The following is a 21,769-nucleotide window of genomic DNA, read 5'->3' as shown; positions in this document are numbered from 1 at the left end:
GAGAGAGGGGGGGCAGGAAAATTGCCCACAACGTTCTGAGTTGTGCAACATCATCACCTCGCCTAATTGAGATAAAATCCCTAAGAAATGGAAACTGAAAATGAAGACTCAGAAGATGAAGGCAAAATAGAAAATAAAGGTGAAGAATCAGCCCCCAGAGCACAGGCTAGACCCCTCTTCAAGTGAAAAGTGTGCCATAAGACTGTCCCAAAGCAGAATGAAGCGGAAAGACCACGTTGAAGATCTCTGTCAAGGTAACCGTGTTTAGCTTTGAACTGTGTTAAAATTGCATAGAGCCTGTAGCTACTGACCATCAGCTATATGATTTCTGAAGAGCGTAACCATTAAGCTTTTGCCGTGGGATTCCCTGCAATGAAGAAATCTCACTGATTTGAGTGTCCAGTGTTACACTGCCTAAGTGTGTGTGCTAAAGAGACCGAGAAACCAGACAGCATGTTCCTGGCCAAGCCAAAATCATGCTACTGCCATGCTCCTGAAAGCTGCAATAAACTGTGTAAGCTGAAAGACCCAACCTGATTGAGAAGAAAAGAAGATATTGGAGCAACTGTCTTGAAAAACAATGAGATCTGTGTAGCTGGCTGGCTGACGCTGTCAGTGATGTTACAACTTTAAATTAAGACTGTTTTCCTGTTTGAGACCCCAGCGAAGAAAGCTAACCCGAGTTATTTGTTGCCCATGCCAAAGCAAGAATTTGGTGGCCCTGTACCTCATCGTGTCCTGTTTTGAGCTTGGGATTTACAAATACAAACAAACTGAGAAGCTTGCCTTTGAAGTCCTGCAAATCACCCCACCGCCTTCCCGAAGATTAATGGCTGCCTGAAAAATGCAAGTATAAGGCGATGCCCATCACCCCCCAGCGTCCTGAGTTTCGGCACTCAGTGTTTCAGTGCTTTCGTGTACCAGGTTAGAAAAGAAAAAAAAAGAGTAAGTTTTTAAAATGTCTGTGAAAAAACCTGACAAAAATAAAATAAAATTTACAGAGGAGTTGCCCAAGTTAAAGTGTCACGGCTAGAGAGCTGAGCTGTGCGGCTCTGTTTAGATAGAGGCCTTGCTAAAAAATTAAAGGCCCTTGTCTGTCAGAAGGGGTGAAGGGCCACACTTCCCCTTTTTAAACTGATGCAAAAGTAGAGAGCCTTTGCTGGAAACATCACATCTTCATTGCCCAGAGCCGTCTCTTTTTGCTTCCATCAATGTCTGGGCTTTTTAGAGACACTCTGCACATGAACTAAAATTTTAAATTGTCACAAACTTGCCATGGACAGTGCTATGAAGCTTTTGATAAACTTGAACTCTCATCGCTGTGGACCGTGTGTCTATGTTTGTAGTCAGCTCAGTGTACAGCAGGCTGAGTTTAATCTATAACTTTTAGATTTCCTTCTGCCAGAACTCATGCAGCATAGAGTTGCCGATGCAAAAATGGTGACCTAGAACTCTGCGTGTGTGGGTATGCCCGTCCCTTGATTTTAATGAGCCCTGAGCTTTCAGCCAGAAGAGCAGTATAATTGCTGGATCTGCTCCATCATGCCTTACCATGCAAGAAGTGTTTTCCATTCATTGTGTTAAATTGCAGAAAAAGTTTGTTGTATATATTTTATGATTTCTTAAATATCATAAAATATATGTGATATTTGCAGATTAGTGTTAGTTGCAACTCCAAATAATACTAAGTGTGGTTCCCAATGGATGACGAAGAGAAAAGACAAAAGCAAGTAGAAAAGAAGGAATAGAGAAAGTAGAAGACAGATAGAGAAGAGAAGAAAAAAAAAAGAAAGAAAAGGCAAAAGGCAAAGAAAAAACATTTGTAAAAAAAGAAGCGTGGCCATAGTTGCCCCCAGGGTAAATTAAAAGCAGCTGATTGTGCCTGGAGCTTATTACCTGGGGTAAAGTAGCCACAATAATGTAATAGTTCTTTAAGATGAAAAAAAATGTAACTAGAAGGAGAAGAAGAGCCTATCCCAAATGTGTGTCATTGAGACTAGTGTAAGGCAGAAAAGTTTAAGTAAGTTTAACTTAAAAAAGACAAATAAAGGGACAAGGCTGGTGCATGGAGCAGAAAGTTTTGTGTAAAAAGTTTGAAACATGATCTGCAATACAGGCAGATCAGCAAAGAAAAAGAAAGCAAAAGAAAGAGAAAAAATTTGTCTTCCCATACTAATAAATAAAAGTGTTATCAAGCACTTTGGGAAGCGAAGTTGTTTACAGGAAGCTGTGCCTGAGAACCAAGCACTTCTAGCCTATGCTGAAAATGCTTGCTAGTGTTGTGCTGCCTCATGGGTAACATGTATGGTATAAAACCCATTTAGCCCAATAGCTCGTGGTTCAGAGAAGCTGTCTGATCCAACCATTAAGTACGCCTGTGTGCTGTAAGTTACCCAATAAAGTCTCCTTGTAAATAAATCTCCCCCTCGCTGGAATCCCAAAACACAAGTGGGGCTAGAGCGCCTCACCCAGTATCAAACCCTGCTGTTAAAAGCCATGAAAGCAGGTATGAAGAAGTCAGTTAATATGACCAAAGTGTCTAAAGTGCTGCAAGGTGCCACCAAGGCCCCAGAGCGTACTTGGAGCGTCTTTCAAATGCCTATCGCCAGTACACCCCCCTCGACCCAGAGGCCCAAGAAGACGTAAACGAAAAAAGAAAAGAAGAAGACCCGGCAGAGGCAGAAGATTCTTAAAAAAGAACCAGTGTGCCCAGTGTGGACAAGATGGACATTAGTGGCATGAATGCCCAAATAAAATAAATCAAATACACAAAGGAAAAAAACAAAGGGGCCAGAATGGGCGAAGAGGGAGACAGCTTGAGAAGGGCCGTGACATTGACTGTGAGGGGCCGTGACATTGACTTCATAATTGACACTGGAGCAGCATCAAGAGCAAGCAAACGTTAGCCTTAAACAAGAAGTCCAAACACTGAGCAAAGGTCTTCAAGCCCAGCCTCGCTTTGTCTTAGAAAATAAGCCCCCAATTCCCATCACAGAAGTTCATCCTTTCCAACCAAGAGTGGGATTCCAGCGGGGGGGGGGGGGTACTTACAAGGAGACTTTATTGGGTAACTTACAGCACACAGGCGTACTTAATGGTTGGATCAGACAGCTTCTCTGAACCACGAGCTATTGGGCTAAATGGGTTTTATACCATACATGTTACCCATGAGGCAGCACAACACTAGCAAGCATTTTCAGCATAGGCTAGAAGTGCTTGGTTCTCAGGCACAGCTTCCTGTAAACAACTTCGCTTCCCAAAGTGCTTGATAACACTTTTATTTATTAGTATGGGAAGACAAATTTTTTCTCTTTCTTTTGCTTTCTTTTTCTTTGCTGATCTGCCTGTATTGCAGATCATGTTTCAAACTTTTTACACAAAACTTTCTGCTCCATGCACCAGCCTTGTCCCTTTATTTGTCTTTTTTAAGTTAAACTTACTTAAACTTTTCTGCCTTACACTAGTCTCAATGACACACATTTGGGATAGGCTCTTCTTCTCCTTCTAGTTACATTTTTTTTCATCTTAAAGAACTATTACATTATTGTGGCTACTTTACCCCAGGTAATAAGCTCCAGGCACAATCAGCTGCTTTTAATTTACCCTGGGGGCAACTATGGCCACGCTTCTTTTTTTACAAATGTTTTTTCTTTGCCTTTTGCCTTTTCTTTCTTTTTTTTTTCTTCTCTTCTCTATCTGTCTTCTACTTTCTCTATTCCTTCTTTTCTACTTGCTTTTGTCTTTTCTCTTCGTCATCCATTGGGAACCACACTTAGTATTATTTGGAGTTGCAACTAACACTAATCTGCAAATATCACATATATTTTATGATATTTAAGAAATCATAAAATATATACAACAAACTTTTTCTGCAATTTAACACAATGAATGGAAAACACTTCTTGCATGGTAAGGCATGATGGAGCAGATCCAGCAATTATACTGCTCTTCTGGCTGAAAGCTCAGGGCTCATTAAAATCAAGGGACGGGCATACCCACACACGCAGAGTTCTAGGTCACCATTTTTGCATCGGCAACTCTATGCTGCATGAGTTCTGGCAGAAGGAAATCTAAAAGTTATAGATTAAACTCAGCCTGCTGTACACTGAGCTGACTACAAACATAGACACACGGTCCACAGCGATGAGAGTTCAAGTTTATCAAAAGCTTCATAGCACTGTCCATGGCAAGTTTGTGACAATTTAAAATTTTAGTTCATGTGCAGAGTGTCTCTAAAAAGCCCAGACATTGATGGAAGCAAACAGAGACGGCTCTGGGCAATGAAGATGTGATGTTTCCAGCAAAGGCTCTCTACTTTTGCATCAGTTTAAAAAGGGGAAGTGTGGCCCTTCACCCCTTCTGACAGACAAGGGCCTTTAATTTTTTAGCAAGGCCTCTGTCTAAACAGAGCCGCACAGCTCAGCTCTCTAGCCGTGACACTTTAACTTGGGCAACTCCTCTGTAAATTTTATTTTATTTTTGTCAAAATAATAAAATAAAGTATCTGCAACAGTGGTTGGAGTCTACTACCAGCCACCCAATCAAGGAGAAGACAAGGATGAAACTTTTGAAAAGCAAATAGCCAAAGTTTTAAGGAAGCATGATGTAGTAGTAATTTGTTGTTCAGTTGTTCAGTCGTGTCCAACTGTTCCTGGCCTTCCTGCCCTGCGCTCTCTCCCGGAGCATGCTCAAGTCCATATTCATTGCATCAGTGATGCTATCTAGCCACCTCATCTTCTTCTGTCCCCTTCTCCTTTTGCCTTCAGTCTTTCCCAATATTTGTTGGGAGACAAATTCTGCAAAACATGGCCCCTCCAGGAAATTCCTGAGTTGTGTGGTGGATAACTTCCTCCTACAGAAAGTAGAGGAAGGAACTAGAGGATTGGCTATCCTTGACTTCATCCTAAACAACAGAGATGACTTAGTGGATAAAGTAGCAGTTATAGGAACTGTGGGGGAAAGTGACCATGTTGTACTTGAGTTCTTGGTTCTAAGGGAAGCAAAAGCCGAGTGTAGTCAAACGCGTACCCTGGATTTTAGGAAAGCTGATTTTAATAAACTCAGAACAATGATCAGTAAGGTCTCATGACAAGTGACTCTAATGAGAAAATGAGTCCAAGATGGTTGGGAGCTTTTAAAAAAGGAAATTCTCAAGGCACAATTACAGACAATTCTAAGAAAAGGTGGAAGACAACAGAACAAGCCCATGTGGCTTCAGAAAAAGCTTAGGGATGACCTGAAAACAAAAAGGACACATATAGGAAGTAGAAAGAAGGCCAAGCAACAAAGGAAGAGTACAGGCAGGTAGCACAGAATTGCAGGGATGGTATCAGGAAGGCTAAAGCTGAGGTTAGCGAGGGATGCTAAAAACAACAAAAAGGCTTTCTTCAGCTACATGCATAGTAAAAGGTAGAGGAAAGAAATGGGGGTTCAGCTATTAAATAAGGATGGCAAGATGATAACAGATGACAAAGAAAAGGCAGAAGTGCTCAATTCCAACTTTGGCTCAGTCTTCTCCCAAAAGAGGGTCTATGACCCCCCTGGCAAAGGTGAAGTAGAGGCTGAAGGGGCAGGATTGCAGCTTGAGATCGATAGGCGTATGGTCAAGGAACACCTAATGACTTTGAATGAGTTCAAATCTCCAGGGCCAGATGAACTGCATCCTAGAGTAATAAAGGAACTGGCAGAAAAACTCTCAGAACCGCTGTCTATTAACTTTGAGAAATCATGGAGGACGAAGGAAGTGCCAGATGACTGGAGGAGGGCTAATGTTGTCCCTATCTTCAAAAAGGGTAAAAAGGAGGAACCTGGGAACTAGAGACCAGTCAATCTGACATTAACCCCTGGGAAAATTCCTCCCCCCCGGAATCCTCCACGGCCGGCTGTGCTCTGCGGCAGATCAGCGGAGCAGACGGCCAGGCCCAGGCCAGAGCTGTCCGCAGCCAGATTTCCGGCTGCAGAGGGCTCTGGGTAAAAAACAACAACAACAACAACTGCGTACGCAAATGGTGGCGGCTACGGCCACCACCATTTGCATTCCTTATTTTTGGCTGTCTTAGTCTATGTAAATATTTACGTAGACTATGACAGCAAAAATAAAGGGGAACACAAATAGCATAGCAGGCGCTATTTGCGTCCCTTTTTGATTCACCATTTTAGCCTATGTAAATATTTACGTAGGCTAAACTGGCAAATCAAAAAGGGACGCAAATAGCTCCCGCTATGCTATTTGCATTCCCCTTTGTTTTCATTGCCATAGTCTACGTAAATATTTACGTAGACTAAGGCAGCCAAAAATAAGGAACACAAATGGCGGTGGCCATAGCCGCCGCCATTTGCGTACGCTGGTTGTTGTTGGTTTTTTTACCCAGCCATGATAGGCTACGTAAGTCTGTACATAGCCTATCACGTCTTGTAAAAAAAAAAACACAACAACAATGACAAGACTGCAAATGGCAGTGGCGGCAGCCGATCAGAAGACCAGCCACCGCCGCTGAAGCCGCCACCAGAGCCGCCGCCGCCCGGAACATCCGCCCCAGGTAAGTCTCATCCCAGGGGGGATCCACGGGGGGGAGCGGGGGGCAGGCCATTCCACCATGGAGTTCGGCGGGCCAAATGCACTGGCATTTGGCCTCACCGAGATCTGTGGTGGAATTCTCTGACATCCCTAATTTTGGGCTGAGTTAATAGAAGCATAACTCCCAAATCCCGGGAAGTACTAGTTCCCCTCTACTCAGCACTGGTTAGGCCTCATCTGGAGTACTGTGTCCAGTTCTGGGCACCACACTTGAAGAAGGATGCAGACAAACTGGAGAGGGTTCAGAGGAGGGCAACAAAGATCATCAGGGGACTGGAAATAAAGCCTTATGAAGAGAGACTGAAAGAACTGGGCGTGTTTAGCCTTGAGAATAGAAGACTGAAGGGAGATAGGATAGCACTCTTCAAGTACTTGAGAGGTTGTCCCAGAGAGGAAGGCCAGGATCTCTTCTCAATCATCCCAGAGTGCAGGATACAGAGTAATGGGCTCAAGTTACAGGAAACCAGATTCCAGTTGAACATCAGGAAACACTTCCTGAGTGTTAGAGCAATGTGACAATGGAACCAATTACCTAGGGAGGTAGTGGGCTCTCCCACAGTGGAAGCATTCAAGACGAGGCTGGACTAGGGATGGGGGAGAATTTCTCCCCGAAACTTCGGGGGGTCGAGTGCCAATGCGATCGGCCCCCCGAAATCGGCGGTGAAATTCTCCGCCCCCCACCACCCCCTCGCCACCCCCCTGGGATGGGACTTACCTTTCACGAATGTCCCTCCCGGCAGCGGGTCCCGGCGGCTGTTCGTCCGGTCTTCGTCAGGGGTGGGGGCGGCAGCCAGTCTTTTGACTGGCTGCCGCTGCCGCCATTACAAGGAAAGTTAAAAAAAAAAACCACTCCCGTGATAGGCTACGTAACGATTAATGTGGCCTATCACGGCTAGATTTGCAAAGTCAACCATTATAAGCTATGTTAATCGTCACGTAGCCTATCACGGGTGACTTTGGAAAAAAAAAAGCGCATACGCAAATGGCGGCCCCCATAGGGAGCTGCCATTTGCATTCCTTATTTGGTCCCTGTAGTCTACGTAAAGATTTACGCTATTTGCGTTGCCCTTATTTTTGCCGTAGTCAACGTAAATCTTTACGTAGACTACAGGGACAAAATAAGGAATGCAAATGGCGGCTCTCTATGGGGGCCACCATTTGCGTACGCACTTTTTTTTTTTTCCAAAGTCACCCGTGATAGGCTACATGACGATTAATGTAGCCTATCATGGCTGACTTTGCAAATCTAGCCATGATAGGCTACGTTAATCATTACGTAGCCTATCACGGGGGTGGTTTTTTGGTTTTTTTTGCGGCTGGGTAGACGGGGTGCTTCTACCTGGCCTGACTTCCGCCGGCAAGGGATGGGACGCCTCCCGCCCAGCCTGAATTTCGGCCGGGGGAGGCGGGAAGCCTCCCCCCCTCGCATGAACTTCGGGGGGAGAAGCGAAGCGCCTCCCCCCCACCGCAAAAAAAGCTGCGGGACAAGGTAAGTCCCTTTCGTACATCCCTAGGCTGGACAGCCATCTGTCAGGGATGCTCTGACTTGGATTCCTGCATTGAGCAGGGGGTTGGACTCAATGGCCTTGTAAGCCCCTTCCAACCCTACTGTTCTATGATTCTATGACTACAGGTACCTCAAGAGGAATCTCTGTAGTAGAGTGTCCAATAATGTAACTACCCAAGGTCCCTGGGCTCCACCCAAAACCTTTTAATCTCCCCCTTCCTTTGTACTGCAATCCCCTAAAATACATCCACCATACTGCAGAATTTTTTAAAAATGAAAATGCAAAGCTGCATGCTACACAGTAAATGTAACATGTAGTTTGGCCCTGACACTGTAAACTTCAACGGTTCTCAGATAAAGCTGAAACACAAGCATACACCTCATCTGGCCAAGGTGTAAAATCTCACCAAGGGCCGATGTAGATATTATGTTAAGTGTCTAATTTGCTCCTGAGTGCTTGTTAAAATTAATATATAACACTCACAATGTGGACGTGGAGTGAACTGGATCAGGACTGTGGCATGCAGGAAAGCTTCCACTGACACTATTTATTTACTTGAGGGGTGGGGAAGGAAATGAGGCATGAGCTAACAATGTGATTTGTGGTGTGCATGGTGCTTTACAGAATGCAAGGAGGCAGGATACTGCTCCATGGAGCCATCATCTAAAACCTGACACAGTGGAAACAACACAAGAAGTGGAGGGACATGGATTTAAGGTTACACAGAGAAGTGATATGCAATTGTTTCAGTTGCTTATGCTTAGTTACAAGCTGAGTTACAGGAGCATATTGCAACTAGGTGGTTTGATTACCACCAAACTTGAATTCAGCAATGAAGCTGAGGACAGGGAGCACTCAGTGGTGAGTGGTGGCTCCATTTCCTGAGAGGCTGTAATTCCATTCATGGTTTTAGGTACCACCAGCCAAAATTCTAATAATGCTATGCAAGGTGCGGAACATTATCCCCAAAATGGATTCAGCACCTTAGATAGCACATTTCAGTACCTTGGATAGCACCATCCGAGTTTTGGCTGGTGGTGGCTAAAACCCTGAATGGAATCATAGCCTCTCCGGAACTGGAGCCACCAGCTGCAACTGGGTGCACGATGACGCCTCCATGTTAGCCATTCCTGCTATGCATTGATCCTGTTTAAACCTATCATCATTGTCATCATCTTGATAAGTTTCACGTATGTGAGAGGCACATTTTTTATTTCTTCTATAGCCTACACTTTGTGCATAACAGCTGATGAATACATGGAGGTTGGGCATATGGGGCAGTATCCAACTGTGCCATTCCACAAGCTCAAATAGTGCTAGCAGAGCTCCACCAAACCTTTCTGCTGTGCAAGTGGTTGCACAATACACTCATGCAACCCATTGTGCCATGGTTGTACAAATGCAATATGCAGCCATATGCACAATGAATGGTGCAAGCATCATGCTCAAATGGTTAATCTAATTTTAGTTGGATTCTCCTTTTGTACACAGTTCAGAACCTGGGCTAAATCTACACATAGCAGTTTTACTGTTATCATACTGCAATGATAACTGTTGGTGCACTTGACGCCAATGGGCACCAGTAGTAATCACTGTGGTATGATAACGGTAAAACTGCTATGTGTATATTCAGCCCTAGTTTCTGCGAGTGCAATGTCATTTGCCCTAGCGGAATGACACAGTTGGATACTGCCCAGGGTCTGCCATCATGATCTTGCTGCTCCACCCTCAAAGTTGTAGCCTATTTGTCTTCATGAACAGCGCTATTTATACCAAGGGCAGCAATTACCCCTTAGAAATGAATACATCAAAGACAAGTAAAGGGGTGAACTCAATGATTCCCCTACCCCTGGTTGTTCCAGTGTCCTCAGTTAAGGGCTAGGCTTACCTCCCCTCATATGTAGGGATGGCGGAGAATTCTGCCACAGATTTCAGTGAGGCCAAATGCACTGGCATTCAGCCCCCCGAAATCTGTGGCAGAACGGCCTGCCCCCCCCCGCGGATTCCCCCCAGGACGAGGCTTACCTGGGGTGGATGTTCCGGACGGCGGTGGCTCCAGTGGCGGGTTCGGCGGCAGTGGCGGCGGCTGGTCTTTCAACCAGCTGCCACGGCCGCCATTTACATTCGGGTCTTTGCTGTGATAGGCTATGTAAGTATTTACGTAGCCTATCACGGCAAGCCAAGCAAAACAAAAACAAAAACAAAAAAAGGCATACGCAAATGGCGGCAGCTACGGCATCCGCCATTTGCATTCCCTATTTTTCGCCGTTTTAGTCTACATATATATTTATGTAGGCTATTACGGCGAAAAAAAGGGGAATGCAAATAGCATAGTTGGCGCTATTTGCGTTCCTTTTTTTTCCCCGCTGTTTTAGCTTACGTAAATATTTACGTAAGCTAAAACGGCGAAAAATAGGGAACGCAAATGGCAGCCGCCGTAGCTGCCGCCAGTTGCATATGCTGTTTTTTTTTGTTGTTGTTGTTTTACCCAGCCGTGATAGGCTTCGTAAAGTCTTACGTAGCCTATCACGGCTGCCTGGCTGGACGCAAATGGCGGCTGCTATGGCGGCCACCATTTGCGTCCTCAGCAGCCCGTCCGCGGCCAGAACTCCAGCTGTGGATGGGCCTGGCCAGCTACGGAGTGGAGCCGGCCGGGCAGGATTCTGGGGGGGAGGACCGGATCGCCTCTCCCCCCATCAAGGATCCCGGGGGGAGTGAGGGAGCACCTCCCCCCCCACGAACACAATCTGCGAAAAGGTAAGTGAGTTTCATACATCCCTACTCATATATGTTCCAGAATGCAGCCCAGTTTCCTCTTTCCCCATAAATTTGCTGGGAGTCATTTAGAACCATCTATATTGCCCTCTCCCCTTCATTGGCCCAGCCCCAGCATAGCATTAGTGGACGTTGTTTTCATGAATTAATAATTTAAATTGAATTGGATGCTCATTTCTAGGCTGAAAGATGATGATGATGATGATATTATACATGATCTGTCCAGTATCAATCTACTTCTTATTGCCAATGAACTTTGTTTTTATTAACATAAATGGATCTTCCACTAATACTAACAATGAAGTAATAAGGCCATATTTTTCATAATCTTTCATATTTTTTCTTCTTTGTTGTACATTGGTTGCAAAAAGGTAATTAAAGAATTGTCTATCAACAGTTTACTCAGTGTCCCCCACACATTTCTTTCTTTCTCACTAATGCTCCTCTCCCCCCCTCTCTCCCTCTCCCTCTCCCTGCCACCACACACACTTTTACTATTTGCTAACCTGGCTCATATCACTTAGTATCTGTATTTCTCCTTCTCTTCTTTTGTGAATGTGTTTTTAAAAATTTAGTTTTATTTTAACACTTTATTAATAGGAAGTTCATGTCAGCAGTGCATTCTCCTGCAGGGATATATTAGCAACCCACCGCTAATTGCTGAATAGAGAAAGAATTGTGGTGTTTTATGGATACGCTAGGGCCTTGTTAATCTAACTTGACTATTCTGGGCCCATGGGCATTCTGCGGAAAAGGCTTTGTCTATCTATTATTATTATTATTATTATTATTATTATTATTATTATTACTTTGACAATTGATACTCCCTGTACTTATGATTTCAGAGAGATGCACCCACCCGACATGGATTCTGTATGTGTGATCAAAGCCTGTATTGAATTATATTGAAAACCATAATTGTCCTTTTATGAACTATTTGAGCTCCTGTCTTGAGACTTGAGAATACTTTTGACCGTTTCTGTTCCTTTCTAACTTCACATGAAAGCAAAAGCACTGGGACTAGGGATTATTCAGATACCATGCTAGCTGTGTGGGCTTAATTGTCTATACCAACAGAATGAGCCGTACAAGTCAATGCACTAGATCAATATTAAAGCAGCAAAGGATAATTGTCGTATCTCACCATACTTTCTCTTTGCATATGTGCAACTGCCTTTGCTAAGAGATTTGTTAGTCTATTTAATTGGGCTAATTATATTCCTTTGTTGTTGCTTTGACCCATATATTTACATGATGTAGCTTACAAAAAATAGCAACAATGACAAGCTCATCAAATAATAAATCATATTAAAAAACAACGACAACAACAACAACAACAACAACAATAATAGGCAGATAAACAAAAATGTATAGCACATCATATCCCCAAATCATAGTTCATAATATCCCAAACGCCTTCTGGAGGAAACAGCAAAAGCTAGCCTTTCTTTAAAGGTAAAGGTGTCCCCAACCAGTCGTGTCCGACCCTAGGGTGCAGTGCTCATCCCCGTTTCTAAGCCGAAGAGCCAGCGCTGTCCGAAGACGCTTCCGTGGTCATGTGGCCAGCATGACTGAACACCGAGGTGCACGGAACGCTGTTACCTTTCCTGCCAAAGCGGTACCTATTTATCTACTTGCAACTTCTTGCTTTCGAACTGCTAGGTTGGCAGAAGCTGGGACTGAAGACGGGAGCTCACTCCGTCATGCAGCACTCGGATCTCGAACTGCTGTCCTGCCGACCTTCCGGTCTGCAGTTCAGCGTCTTAACCACTAAGCCACTTTAGATGCTGTCTAAACTAATAATAGAGAAGGAGCACAACGAGCTACCCTGGGGGTGGGGGTGAATTCCATAGCATCAGTTCCACCATACTTGGCTGTGTCACCATCCTCCATACCTCTGATGGAAGGGAAACGGAGCAAAGGGCTTCCATAGATGATCGAGGTATGGGGATAGGTTCATCCAAGAAGATGTGGTTTATAAGGTTCCAGGTCCCAGAACATTTAGGACTTTCATTGTCAATAACAGCACTTCTGTGAGAGTGTGAAATATTATGAGTGTGAATCACAGGGCTTCCACATACAGAGGGTTTTTTCCTGAGATTTTACCAGGGCTTTGGCTTCTGGATTCTTTCCCTTTACATGCACTCCCCTCCCCTCCCCTCCCCCCTTTATCTGTGAGTTCTATTTGTTTCATTTATACAGTCACTAGATGGTGCTGTTGTCTAGCTCCTCTTGTTGCAGGATTTCCTCTTTTCTTGGAGAAATGGAAAATGGATATTTTTGTTGCTACATTGTTGCAGTTTCAAATTAAGCCATGGAAATGCTTGGAAAGTATAAGAGAGGCGTTGGAGATTGACGACATCATGTAAAGGACCCACAAACTTCTGTGAGTGACCAATCTTGATTGCACGATAAAAATGCCCTCACCCCGGCGCCAGCTTGCCTGGCTGAAAGGGGGGGGCATTGCGGGCGGGAGGGGTGACAACACGTAGGGTCCTCTGATTGGTGCACTCCAGTGGCACCACCATGCAGGGAGGGGCAGGCTGAGCTGCCTTAAACTCAGCTCCCCTCCCAATCTCAGCTCTCTGGCTCTCCGCAGCTAGAGAGAGCTACAGCCCCTCCGAGAAACAACGAAGGACACCTGCCTGCTGGAGACTGGCTTCGCCGTCGTACCAGCCTCTTGAACTCGCATGCTTCAGGATTCCGCATGCAATCTGCATGCCCAAAGCTTCGCTGACACACATGGTGGGGCGCACGCCCTCCGGCGCGGCTCCATCGTGGCCGGTGCCTGCCCAGCCAGAGGAGGCGCCAGCGTGGGTGGCAGCCCGCACTAAGGCACTGCGCCTGCGGGCCTCGGCGCTTGAGGTGGCGGCACACACCCCTTCTCCTCGCTTCTTGCCGTGGCTCCGGGGTTTGCCGGGCCTCTCAGCGGGGGCGCACGGGCGCGGGTGCTGCCCCCTTGGCCGGCACTTGCCGCCCCAGCAGGAGTGCCGGTGGCTGTGCCGGTGCACGCTTGGGTGTGGCGCCTGTTGTTCCCTACCCTGCTGGGGGGTGCCGGCGCTCGTGGAGGCTGAGCGCCCGCCCCTCCCTCCTTTTCCCCTCCTGCGGTTGCGGTTCACCTTCGCCGCCGTGACCCCGGGTTGCCGGTGGGAGCACGTGTGTTCGGGCGCTCCCCCTCGGCGGGCTCTGGCCACCCAGCGGATGCACCGGCAGCTGGGCCAGCGCGTGCCTGTCTGCGGTGCCCATCATTCGCTCCCTGTTGGGGTGGAGGGTGCCAGCGCTCGAGGAGATAGAGTGCCCGCCCCTCCATCCTTCTCCCCTCAGCCGGTGCTTGCTGCCCCAGCAGGAGCACCGGCGACTGTGCCGGCGCGTGCCCGGATGCGGCGCTTGCTGCCCCGCTCCCCTGCGGGGGCGCCAGCACTCGTGGGTGCACTAGCGCTCATGGCGGCTGGGCACCCACCCCCCTTTAACGCGGCCCTGGAGTTTTCAGAGCTCACGGCGGGGCACGCGCCAGGAGGGACGCCGCCCCTCCTGGCCTTAGCTGCTGGGCCGGTGTAAGTGCTGGCGTTTGTGTACCGGCGCGCGCTCATGCACGGTGCCGGTTGTTGCCAGTGCTTACCAGCCTCGGGGGGTGTCGGCACTTATGGCGGCGGTGTGCCTGCCCCGTTCCTTCACTCGCCGGCACTAGGGATGGCGGAGAATTTCTCCCCGAAACTTCGGGGGGGCGAGCGCCAACGTGTTCGGCCCCCCGAACAAGTTTCGGGGAGAAATCCTCTGCCCCCCCCGCCCCCCGCCCCCCCCCCGGGACGGGACTTACCTTCCCTGAATGTCCCTCCTGGCGGCGGGTCCGGCTGGCGGTTCGTCCGGTGTTCGAGCGTTGCCCTTATTTTCGCCGTAGTCTACGTAAACATTGACGTAGACTACAGCAACTAAATAAGGAACGCGAATGGCAGCGCCCTATGGGGGCCGCCATTCGCGTACGCGCTTTTTTTTTTTTTTTTAAAGTCACCCGTGATAGGCTACGTGACGATTCACGTAGCCTATCACGGCTGACTTTCCAGATCTAGCCGTGATAGGCTACGTGAATCGTCACGTAGCCTATCAGGGGACTTTTTTTTTTTTTTTACTTTCGTGTTCGCGGCCGGGCGAGGCGGGAAGCCTCCTCCCCGGCCTGAATTTCGGCCGGGCGAGGCGGGAAGCCTCCCCCCCCGGCCTGAATTTCGGCTGGGCGAGGCGGGAAGCCTCCCCCCCCGGCCTGAACTTTGCGGGGGGAGCAGCGAAGCGCTCCCCCCACCGCGAAAAAGCTGCGAGAAAAGGTAAGTGACTTTCGTTCACCCCTAGCCGGCACCTGTGCGCCCTCCCCAAAAGGGGGAGAAGAAGAGGAAAGAAAAGGAAAAAATAAATAAATAATCAAACAATTAATTAATTAATTAAATAAATAATTTAATAAGCCGCTGCTCCCTGTTGTGCACCCACCACGTCGCCTGGGTCGCGGGCGCTTTTGGCAGGGGGGCAACCGCACTCAGGCATAGGAGTGCTCGAAAGTCACTTACCTCATCTCGCAGCTTGCTTCGCGGTGAGGGGGAGGCACTTCGCTTCTTCCCCCGAAATTCAGGCCGGGGAGGAGGTGCCTCGCCTCGCCCAGCCGCGAAATAAAAAGTTTAAAAAAAAAACACCCCCGTGATAGGCTACGTGACGATTTACGTAGCCTATCACGGCTAGATCTGCAAAGTCAGCCGTGATAGGCTACGTAAATCGTCACGTAGCCTATCACGGGTGACTTACAAAAAGAAAAGCGTGTACGCAAATGGCGGCCCCCATAGGGAGCCGCCATTCGCGTTCCTTATTTGGTCGCCGTAGTCTATGTAATCTTTACGTAATCTACAGCTACCAAATAATTAACGCGAATGGCGGCTCCCTATGGGGGGCGCCATTAGCCGTACGCGCTTTTTTTTTTTTTAAGTCACCCTATAAACAAATAAGGTTAATTGCTAGACACACAGTGGCTTAAATGTGAACACACAGATCCATACAGAAAGAGGATCAATGTTTTGCGCTCACCTCTCTAATCAGTGGTAACGGCGGCACTGCTGCCAGTTACCCTGGGTGCCCAGCAATTAGCCCACTGGAACTCCGCAGTGTGCTCCGACTCCTGCCACTTTTATTTCTATGGGTGGTGGTTGGAGTGTTGGACTGGGTCCAAGGACCCGGGCCCTTCCTTCTTCTTGCCAATATCATGCCAAGCTTATCTCACTTCCACAACATGCCTCCCAAGAATGGCCAAGGTTGAAAGAACGGGAAGGGTAGGGCTCCGCCCCCCTCCCCAACAGATTGCTGCCTAGGCCTGAGTCTGATGATGAAGCAGACCCGGTACTGGCGTCAATTCTTCTCATCTGCAGAAGCTGCCAAGCGTTCTTCAGGGATACCTTCCCCCTCCCCCGGCCAGGCCTAAGAAACCCGCTGTGGTCCAGCTTAAGCGAACGCGACAGCCGACCCAACACTCGCTACGTCCTTCTATTTCAGCTCGTCTTGGGTTCAGTGCACCTGGACGCCATTGAGGCCTGCACCTCGCCTTCGCAGGTTCACCATGGCAGCACTCCACCACTCCAGGCAGTCCACCTTCCTGCGGCATCTCCGTCAGCAGTGATCCAAGCAACATCATCCTCCTTGTGGTTTTCGCCCGGGCGACACACCACAGCTGGAGGCGGTCCGCTCGCCTAGAGCATCTCCGTCAGGAGCACTGCAAGCGGCATCGTCTCCCTTGCTCCCGGGGACCTGGACATGGCTGTTCTGGATATGGGTGAGATGACTGCACCTCGCCCCACTTGTCCAGATGGGTTACCTTCAGGGCCATGGGGTTGCCGCCTTAGCTTACCTCCCTGGGGTGGCTGTCCCTCCCAATGTCATCTCCCTATACGACGCCCGGGCTGCCTGCAGCTCTGTCAGTCATACCCCACAGTAACCCCTGCTGCTTAACGCAGCATCTTACAGGGTTTGGCTCAATTGATTTAGGATCCCTTGCCTGCCCCCGCCCGCTCGGGCATCCACATAAGTGGCATATCAGATCCCTACGCTAATCTGGCGAGCAGTAATACCACCAGGGCTACTCCTTCTCCTAAGGGTTTTCACCTGAGGAGGTATATGACTGGCTTATGTCGAGGCCTTGTGTGGGAGGGCCGCCATTGCCCTTCTCTGCGCAGGGGCCCGTTGGTCCAGGACCTTTCGCTCCAATTTTGACTCCTTCCCGGCTGGGTTCGGCGACAGATCTGGCAGTGGCCACATTCACCAGGCTGTCTCCCACACTGGCTCTCGGCCTATGGTGGGTCCGCTGTTTCAGCACCTTGGTCTGTGCTTGGAATACAGCCCCAAGGGCACATACTCCCAGGACACGTGCCATTTCCATCGTGAGTGCTCCCCTTGTAGTAGTCAGCACTCGTGCACCTCTTGCCCAATGCCTGGGGATGGTAGGGCCCTCCCCCTTGGAAAGGCCGAGGCAGTAGGAAGCTCTGGTTGGCCCATGCCTGGGTAGTTTGGCGCCGCTACTCCAGCTTTAAGATGATACCCCAACTGGGGGAACGCGTCTCAACTTGAAACACGGTTTTATGCTAGGTTCTAGGACCCCTCCCCCCTTTCTCTAGGTCAATAGGCCATCCTTACCTCGTCAGCAACATTTCTCCTCGCCAGGCATTGACAAGTTCTTGAGAGGTTAACAAAACAGTCCTGGCAGAAGGGTTTTAGCCCCCTCCCTTCTTTCCACACCCCGCAATCTACTCTAGAGATTGCCCTTCTCGAAAGGGTGCCCAGAATATCCTCTAGGGAGTTTATCCTGATTCATAACCTTTCTTCCCTGAGGGCCAGTCTGTTAATCACAAGATCCCTGATCATCTGTGCTCAGTGCGATACACCTCTCCAATGAGGCAGCTGTCTTGGTCACGGGTCCCTGATGGGCATGTGCTACATGGAGTCCAAAGACTGTGGTCATTGTTTTAACCTAACGCAAGTATTGCTCCCCTTTCCTGCTACCTCGGTGTCCCTTAGCTCACAAAAGGCTGAGGGCCTGTCTCCCACATCGACATTCTGTGAAGCCAATTCGATACCCTTAGGTGTTATTCTCGCCCCCTCAGGACAACTTTCAGGTTTTTTGGGCACAGCTCCAAGCAGTTATATATCTTCTTAGAGTTTTCCTTTGGGGGGGCCATACAAAATATTGTAGGGCATCTTCTTTTCACTTCAGGTAGCGGCCCCTGACCGTGCCTTCTCGCGCAGGCTCAGTTTGGGCAGTGTAAGGACTGCGGCTGCCGCACAATTGAACCAGGATCACTTCTGCTGTGCGCATGTATCCATGGGCATGGCTTCAACTTAGTATGGCTTTAATGGCACTTCCTTCTGGAGGCGCGAGCCTCTCCTCAAAGACGGACCCCAGATTAACATGGTTCCACTGCTACCCCAGGGGGTTTCAGACGCTTAGGGCAGGTCCATTAGGGCTGTGGGGAGTGGCCTGTAGAGTGGAGGCTGCCACCGCCAAGCACATTTTGGATGACCTTATAGCCAAGTCAGTAACCCCCCCCCCTCGGTATGACAACACGACCACGTTATTCATTCTCCGTCCTCCTGAAATCGGAGGGTCATGTCATGTGTCAGTGTGTTCGCGCTCCAGAGGCGGTATTACAACATCTGGTTCTGGATCCACCATGTGCTGGGCTAGGCAAACCCAAATGTCATTGCCTTGTTATGAAATTAGGTCAACGTCTTCTGGGCCTTAACCCCCGCGGGTGCGCCATTCACAGATCCCATCCTTGCAGTACTATGGGAGACTGGTAGGGATGGCGTAGAATTTCTCCACGAATCTCCAGGAGGCCGAATGCCAATGCATTCGCCCCCCCGAAATTGGTGGTGAAATTCTCCGCCCCCCACCCCCGCCCCCGGGATGGGACTTACCTCCTTCGAATGTCCCTCTCGGCGGCGTGTCCCAGCAGCGTTTCAGCGGCGCTTTGGCGGGGGCGGGGGCGGCGGCCAGTCTTCCGACTGGCTGCTGCCACCGCCATTACAAAGTAAAGTAAAAAAAACACACACACACGTGATAGGCTACGTAACGATTTATGTAGCCTATCACGGCTGACTTTGAAAATCTAGTCGTGATAGGCTAGGTAAATCGTAATGTAGCCTATCACGTGTTTTTTTTTTAATTTACTTTTTTATTTCGCTGCCGGGGAGATGGGGCACTCCCCCCCGGCCTGAATTTCGGCGGTGAGGGATGGGGCACCTCCCCCCCGGCCTGAATTTCGGCCGGGAGGGGCGGGGCGCCTCCCCCCCGCCAAGAACTTCTGGGGGAGAACCGAAGCGCCTCCCCCCCACCGCGAAGCAAGCTGCGGGACCTGGTAAGGGACTTTCGTCCATCCTTAGAGACCGGGATACTGAAGCCAGGCAGGCCACCCTGCATTCCATGGCTCTCAGTACAGGAGCCGCCTGTGATAGAGCAGGTAGGGTGTGCCGCACATTAGGCAAAGCTTCAGCGATAGGATTCATGGCCCTTACCTATGGATCATGGGCCGCAGTGTTGCGCCTCCTTAAGGAACAATGGGCTATCTGGGACCATAAGTCGCAAGCTGGCCATTTAGCCTTCCGGCCCACAATGGTGGGATTCACTGACTCCATGTCAGATTTTAGGGTTCAGCGTGCAGTATAGGGTTGGGCACAGATGTTGCCCGCTTTAGTAAATTAGCCACCCTCTCTCTCCGGATATCCCTTTCAGGCTCTAAGGGTAATGGCCCTCCATTTGAGCTTTCCAGTAAGATTTTTACCTGTTCCACGTAGCAGCCTTAACGACCTTCTTCAACCCCCCCCCCCATTAGGAATTCAGGGTTGGTCTGGGCTCCCAAGGCCGACTTGTCCTGGAGGGCCTGGATATGCTTCAAGGCACAGGTCTGGTCCAATGTAACCCATTTACGTATTTATTGATCAAACTGATCGGTAGGGCAAGGGCACGGTAGTGGTCCACAGCCAAACGCAAGTCAATGGGTTATGCCCCGTCGGCACCTTATGGGTTTTGGAATGCCGCGGGTCTGAGGAGGGGCCTCCGTTTTATCACTTCAATGGCCTACTGTTGACATAAAGGCAATTTGGGCAGATTCTACATTAGCTCTACCCCGCTAGGCCTAGGTAATTTGCAGTTCAGAACTGACTGTTGTTACATTGAAGCAGTCTCCATGGTAGCCGCTGGAGGTTTCTCTCTCAGGCATGTTATGGCATTTTGAAAATGGGGCTTCACAGCGTTCCGGCCTGCGTTCTCGAGTTCTCCGCTTCTTCCTGACACAGTCTTCACTTTGCTTGCCCTAATGTGCTTCTTCCTTAGACCAGCAGACTCGTCGTACGCCGGTACGGGTGCCCTTACATGGGCACGTTATGATGTCTGGAGCTGCATGAAGGGCTTGTATGTCATCTTCAGACTTCAGCTTCTGTCACCTCATCACATTAAGATCCAGTGGCTTCACAGACATGGCATACGGTGGGAGTCCCCTCCTCACTCTGTTCCACCAAAGTTTGTCAACCTTCCTCTGCAGGTCCAGGTGCTGCACATTGAGAGGAATGACTTCGGCTATAAGCCAGGCGAGGACCTGATCGAACAGGCCTTGGTTGAGAGGCAGGTGGTCTGGCATACCTGGCCAGAAGTAGCCTATTGCAGCCCTCACTGCTCCCGTGGATCAATGGGAAGAAATGGAATGACGTTGCCAGTGGCAGGGCACGTCTGAAAGTGCACAGAGAAATGGATTATGGCCAATGCGAATGAGGTGATGGATGCACCACCTGCCAGGGAATTCTGTGGACATGGAGGGAGCGTTACAGGAAGGATGGTGTCCATCTGTCTCATTTAGTGAATAACATATTTCTGTTTGATCTGCAAAGGGGCCTGTGGGAAGTTCTTCTGCGCAGGTGGGGGGAGTTTCACAAGCTCTAGGCTTGTGACTCCTGTGGCGGCTAGGATGGGCAAAAACAGGAAAGTAGGGATGGTGTGCATGCAGAGGCACCTTATGGTGACAGGTGACGCCTGAGGGCCCCCCGAACGGGTTGTGCGGCTCAGCGGGGGGATAAGGGTTGCCTGGGAGACCAACCCTACTCACTCACCCAGGTGTTGTGTGGCACCGGGTTGGGGGTGACACCGGAAGGTCTACCTCCCCCAGAAGGGGCAGTCCGGAGGGATGGTGAGATCACCGCCACCCCTCAGGCTGGGTGTGTTTTCGCCCAAGAAGTGCCAGCTAGCTGCTGACACAGTTAGATGCCTGTCCTAGTTACCCCTTTGCAGCTATTTCAATAAATGTGGCCTAATTTTCAACCCAAGCTTGTTGTCTGCGTCTTCTTTAACCCATCTCTGCTCGCAAGCCCCATGTGAAGAAGCCCACAGTAAATGTTGCAAATGCCCAGAATAGTGACATTGGTAGGCAATTCTGAACATTTCTGAAGCCTAGTGGGAAATATCTAAGACTAGTCAGGCACCTCTAACTAATGGCTATATTTTATACTCATTTCAATCATTTATCAGTAAATGCTGACACTTAGAAAATCATGCTAGCAAATCTCTAAAAAGAATGTTTGACATAAATACTTCTGACATCTTTATTCATCTTAGGGTGTAATCCTATGCATGTTTAGGACCCCGACCCCCCAAAAAAAGTCTGGAGTTGTAGGACTTTTTTTCTTTCTAAACCTGCATAGGACAGTGACCTTAACTTGCTTATTTATTTATATTGTCATCACCGCACAAGGCACTAACAACAGTAACTTAAGCGCGTGCGCACACGCACACACACCAGAAAAAAAGAAAGAAAAAGTTTTTGTGACTGCTGCTAAATTTATGAAAAAATTATCTCCCCAATAATAGGTTGAAATCCCCCCTCCTCCCCAAAACCTGGCA

At 48.8% G+C, this 21,769-nt stretch overlaps 1 long non-coding RNA gene across 1 annotated transcript; it reads left to right on the top strand.

Annotated features, from left to right (window-relative positions):
* LOC146341420 (uncharacterized) lies at positions 1-21,193 on the top strand. The gene is made up of 4 exons (XR_014783868.1): positions 1-945; positions 13,161-13,246; positions 16,384-16,660; positions 20,213-21,193. It is a non-coding gene; the product is annotated as an uncharacterized LOC146341420 (long non-coding RNA).
* The last annotated feature ends 576 nt before the right edge of the window (positions 21,194-21,769 follow it).

This window comes from Heloderma suspectum, chromosome 6 (assembly GCF_057233095.1).
Source record: "Heloderma suspectum isolate Gila_16-S chromosome 6, 16-S_ref, whole genome shotgun sequence".
In the NCBI taxonomy this organism is placed as follows: Eukaryota; Metazoa; Chordata; class Lepidosauria; order Squamata; family Helodermatidae; genus Heloderma; species Heloderma suspectum.
Note: the sequence above shows the minus strand (reverse complement) of the source record. Positions and strands in the feature narration are given on the sequence as shown.